The sequence below is a fragment of the Triticum dicoccoides genome, chromosome 3A (assembly GCF_002162155.2).
Source record: "Triticum dicoccoides isolate Atlit2015 ecotype Zavitan chromosome 3A, WEW_v2.0, whole genome shotgun sequence".
In the NCBI taxonomy this organism is placed as follows: domain Eukaryota; kingdom Viridiplantae; phylum Streptophyta; class Magnoliopsida; order Poales; family Poaceae; genus Triticum; species Triticum dicoccoides.
The window spans coordinates 529,187,424-529,193,381 of record NC_041384.1 but is presented as its reverse complement, the minus strand read 5'-3'; positions in this window follow the sequence as shown (position 1 = coordinate 529,193,381).

Genomic DNA, 5,958 nt, shown 5'->3' with positions numbered 1-5,958 from the left:
TTGCAGAAGCGAGAAAGAGAGAGACATTCATTGATCGTTGCCAAGCCTGGCCTTCTTATCGTGGGCTGGGCCGCTTGGTAGGTAACAAGCCACCGTGTACTTACCTCTTCGATCTACATGGGCCTACCAGTGTCAACTGCCGCAGCACGCAGTGACGAACATCAAAAGAAAAAAAAAACTGGCAGGCCTGTTGAGCGAGAGTTACTAAAATAAACTGGCTGGCCTGTTTTGCTAATTACGTCGCCCCCACAGCTCCACTTCGAAACACGCACTAAAAAGTGCAAAACTAATACTACTCTCTCTGTACCAAAATGTAACACGTTTTTTGGTTTTGCGTAGGGCATAAAAAAATGCCATACATTTTGTTACGGAGGGAGTATATGATTCTTTTTTACATGTGCACAACTAGAACTGTAAGACAATAAGTTTTGGGGAACCAGCACAACCCTCTAGGGGTGGCTTATCTCATTATATATAATGGTTGTGTTACAATATGTACCATATACGTACATAGGTACAGAAGCTATACATAGTCTAACACCCTCCCTCAATCTTAGCCACTTTCTAAAGAACTGAAAGGGTAAGATTGCGCCTACAAGCCTCAAACTGTGGCAGCGGTAAAGGCTTAGTGAAGATGTCTGCAAGTTGATCCTTAGATGAGATAAACTTGATCTAGAGTTGCTTCTGTGATACACGTTCCCGTACAAAGTGATAGTCAACTTCAATGTGTTTCATTCGGGCATGAAATACTGGATTTGCAGAAAGGTATGTAGCACCGATGTTATCACACCAAAGAATAGGAGGCTGTGGTTGAGACAAACCCAACTCCTGAAGCAAAGACTGCACCCAAATAATCTCTGCAGTAGCATTAGCCACAGCCTTGTACTCAGCTTCAGTACTGCTACGTGACACAGTAGCCTGTTTCCGAGCACTCCAGGCGATCAAATTAGAGCCAAAGAATACTGCATAACCCCCCGTGAATCGCTTGTCATCTGGGCTACCAGCCCAATCTGCATCAGAGAAGGCCGAAAGGACCCGAGAGGAAGTCGGCCGAATATGCATACCAAATGTCAGGGTGAACTGAACATAACGAAGAATGCGTTTAACAGCAGCCCAATGAGTATCTCTGGGAGTCTGAAGATACTGACAAACCCTGTTAACAGCATAAGAGATATCTGGTCTCGTGATCGTCAAGTACTGAAGTCCACCAACAATGCTCCTGTACTCTGTGGCATCCGCAGGAGACAAAAGCTCACCATCAACAGCTGTTATCTTGTCGGTAGACGACATGGGTGTGGTGGTCGGTTTGCACTTCAGCATGCCAGCTCTCTGTAACAACTCCAAGGAGTACTTCTTCTGCGTAAGGACAAGACCAGTAGCACGAGAAGTGACCTCAACTCCAAGAAAGTAGTGAAGCTTCCCAAGATCTTTGACCGCAAAATCAGCACCAAGAGAGCAGACAAGAGCATCAGCAGCATACTGAGAAGAGCTGACAAGGATAATATCATCGACATATACCAAAAGATACATAGTGACTTCTGGCTTCTGTAGAAGAAATAACGAAGTGTCAGCAGTAGACGGCACAAACCCATGAGCACGAAGGGCAGAGGCAAGGCGGGCATGCCAGGCACGAGGAGCTTGCTTCAAACCATATAGTGCTTTGGAAAGACGACAGATATAGTCAGGACGATCAGGATCAGAGAAACCAGGCGGTTGTTTCATATAAACCTCTTCCTCCAAAAATCCATGTAGAAAAGCATTCTGCACATCAAGTTGACGAGGTGACCAACCACGAGAAACAGCAATGGAGAGAAGAAGCCGAATAGTGGTAGGCTTGACGACAGGACTGAAGGTGTCCTCATAGTCAAGACCATGACGCTGCCGAAAACCGCGAGCAACAAGTCGCGCTTTGTAACGCTCAATAGATCCATCCGAATGCTTCTTCACTTTGAATACCCATTTTGAGTCAATAACATTTACCCGTGGTGGTGGAGGAACGAGAGTCCATGTCTTATTACGAAGAAGAGCATGAAACTCCTGCTCCATAGCCTCTCGCCAATGTGGAATGCGCAGGGCAGCCTGATATGAGCGAGGCTCAGAAGATGGATCCGCAACAGCAGCAGCCAAACAAGCAGCCAACCAAGCAACCGTACCATCCTTACGTTCCTTAGGTTTGAAAATGCCACTGCGACTGCGTGTATGTGGTCGGGACACAGGAACCACCGAGGTCGACGGAGCAGCCTGCAACGGGCTGGAGGACGGCGACGTTGACGAGTCAGCCGGTGACGAGGAGCCAGTCACGGTAGCCTCGGACTCGGTTGGCGAAGAAGGCCGACCCACCGGCGAAACTGGCAGAGCAGACGAAGCAGCTGGCGACTCCGGCATCACAGACCGGGCCGATGGCGAGCTCGGCATAGTGGGTCGTGGCGCGGCCGGTGTCGCGGGCCGATCCGCTGATGAAGGCGACGTGAGGACCCGAGCCGCGGGCGAAGACGGCGTGACGGGCCGAGCCGCAGGCGAAGACGGCGTGACAGGCCGAGCCGCGGGCGACTCGGCGGCCGCTGGCGAAACGGACCGAGCAGTGGAGATGCTCGGCGCGACGGGCTCGTCGGGTGACCATGCATGGGCACGCGAATCGATGCCATGCAACATAGGGCGATCGACGTGCCCACCAGAAGACGACGATGATGATGGTGAATCCTCCAACAGCTCCAAACGAGCTCCACGTCCGGTTCCTGCACCATGGTTAGGTAACAGCAAAGGAGAGTATGCAACATCATCAAATTGGTCAGAAGCAACAGAGGATGAATGCAGGAATGGTGGTTCGACAGTGGACACAGAAAGGTTGGCAAAGGGAAAAACATGCTCATCAAACACGACGTCCCGAGATATATAGACACGATTAGTGGGAACATGAAGACATTTGTAACCTTTATGAAGAGAGCTATAGTCAAGAAAAACACACTTCTTAGAACGAAACTCAAGCTTGCGCTTGTTATATGGACGAAGATGCGGCCAGCAAGCACACCCAAATACCTTGAGAAAGGTATAATCAGGTTGTTCATTAAGGAGAACCTCAATGGGAGTCTTCATGTTTAAAACACGAGTAGGAGTACGGTTGATGAGAAAGCATGCAGTGGTGAAAGCATCACTCCAAAACCGAAATGGAACAGATGCATGGGCCAAAAGAGTAAGACCAGCTTCAACAATATGACGATGCTTACGTTCGACTGAACCATTCTGCTGATGTGTATGTGGACATGCTAAACGATGAGCTATCCCAAGCGACTGAAAGAAAGAGTTGAGGTTGCCATACTCGCCCCCCCAGTCTGACTGGACATGAACATTTTTGTGCTTGAGAAGACGTTCAACATGTTTTTGAAACTGAACAAAAATATCAAACACATCAGATTTGCGTTTAATAAGGTAAAGCCAGGTAAAGCGACTATAAGCATCAACGAAACTGATATAGTAATTATGACCACTGACAGAAGTCTGAGCAGGACCCCATACATCTGAAAACACAAGTTCTAAAGGATGTTTCACCTCACGACTGGACTCCGAAAAAGGAAGTTGATGACTCTTCCCCTGCTGACAAGCATCACACACTGCTACATCTTTATGACTAGACAAACTAGGAAGCTCATGACGACGCAAAATATGACGGACAATAGGTGTGGCCGGGTGACCAAGACGAGCATGCCACTGTGACGGAGAGACCCAAACTCCACTGAAAACATGAGCGACACTAGGATGCTCCAGACGGTAGAGGCCCTGGCACAACCGTCCACTAAGAAGAATGTCCCTCGTGCCCCGATCCTTAATAAAAAGATCAAAAGGGTGAAATTCACAAAGCACATTATTATCACGTGTGAGTTTAGGAACTGAAAGAAGATTACGGGTCACAGATGGAACTCGAAGAACATTGCGAAGCTGAAGACTCCTATTGGCATGTCTAGTGAGAAGAGATGCTTGACCAATATGAGAGATGTGCATACCTGCTCCATTGGCGGTGTGGATCTTGTCGGAGCCATGATAGGGTTCACGAGTGTGAAGCTTCCCCATTTCGCTGGTTAGATGCTCTGTCGCCCCAGAGTCCATGTACCAGTGTGGATCGATGGAGTAGGACTGAGTGTGTCCCTGTTGCTTCTGCGGCGCGGGACGATCAGGCATGGCGACCTGACGGGCATTGTTGCGTGTATCTTTGCCGTCATTGCCAAGACCAAGGAAGCTTCGCTGGAAGCGCTTATGACACTTGGAGGCCCAGTACCCATCGCGGCCACAAAGCTGACACACACGTGGACCGCCAGCCCCCGGTAAGGTCGCAGTAGGTGGGGGGGCCGAGGCGGGCGACGGTGGCAGCCCCAAGGGAGACCGGGGTGATGAAGAAGAGCGGCCACCCTTGGTGGCGGCGTTGGCCGAGAGGGAGCCAGTGCCCCTGGTGCGGCGAGTCTCGACCCGTTGCTCAGTGAGAAGGAGCCGAGAGAAAACCTCGTGTGCCAGCATGGGTGTCGAGTTGCCCCGCTCGTTGATGATCTCGACTAAGGCATCATACTCCTCATCAAGACCATTGACAATAAACGAGTTGAACTCGGAGTCGGTGAGGGGCTGTCCAATGGAGGCCAATGTGTCGGCGAGGCCCTTGACCTTGTTGTAGAACTCAGTGGCAGTGGAGTCAAGCTTCTGACACTCTCCAAGCTGACGACGGAGTGCAGAGACACGAGCCTGGGACTGCGCTGCAAAGGTGCGCTCAAGGATGGTCCAGGCCTCATGAGACGTCTTCACGAAGACAACAAGGCCGGCAACTGCCGGCGAGAGCGACCCCTGGATGGAGGAGAGGTTCGCCTGGTCCTGCCCCGTCCAGACGCGATGGGCCGGATTGTAGACCGGACCGTGCATGCTGTCTACCAGCGCGGGTGGGCAGGGAAGCGATCCGTCGACGTAGCCTAGCAGGTAGTGACTCCCCAAGAGCGGGAGAACCTGCGCACGCCAGAAGATGTAGTTGTCGGCGGAGAGCTTGATGGTGATGAGATGACCGAAGTGAAACGGCGGCGGCGAAGACAATCCCATCGAGGAGGCTGCCTGGGGTGCAAACACCATGGAGGCAGCCGGAGGCACCGAAGCCGATGCGGGAGGAGGCGGGACCGCAGCCAGGGCGGGCGCCGCAAAGCTCGCGGCCGGTGCGAATGCCGCAAGGCCCGCGGCCGGGGCGGACGCCGCCAACCCCGCCAGCGGGGCAGTGTGATCCGCTTGCGGCAGGAGCGGCGGGACGACGCCTGCGGAGTCCGCAGCGGACGGCGGCGCCGCGGTGTGGACCACGAGGTCACGCCCAAGCGAGGGCGCCGGCGGCGTGGAGAAGACGGAGCCGATGCTCCTTGTCCCGATCGGAGCCGGAACAGAGACGGCATCGAGCGGGAGGTTGAGCAGAGCCGCAAGAGAGGCCGGGAGGAAGCCCGCAGCAGTGGAACCGGTGGTGGCGGCGCTCGACATGGCGGCGCCGCGATCGGTGGCGCGGCGGCGGCGGTGAAGGCGGCGGCGGTGCGGGTATTAGGGTTTAGAAGCGGAAGCGATCGTAACCTAGCGTGATACCATGTAAGACAATAAGTTTTGGGGAACCAGCACAACCCTTTAGGGGTGGCTTATCTCATTATATATAATGGTTGTGTTACAATATGTACCATATACGTACATAGGTACAGAAGCTATACATAGTCTAACAAGAACCTACCATTTCACCGATTCAGGTCTTACCAATTGAGTAATAGCAAAAAAAGAATTCAGAGGCCAGTTTGAGTTAACTTACTAGCATGATCTCTTTTGTTTTTTCTCGAGCTATGGGTTCTATTTAAATCTGTTTTTTAATACTGTTGCGTCAGCTTAAGTTCGAACACACACCAATTGCAAATGAAAGATTTCCCGCAAAAAAAATGCAAATGAAAGAACACACACCAATTGCAA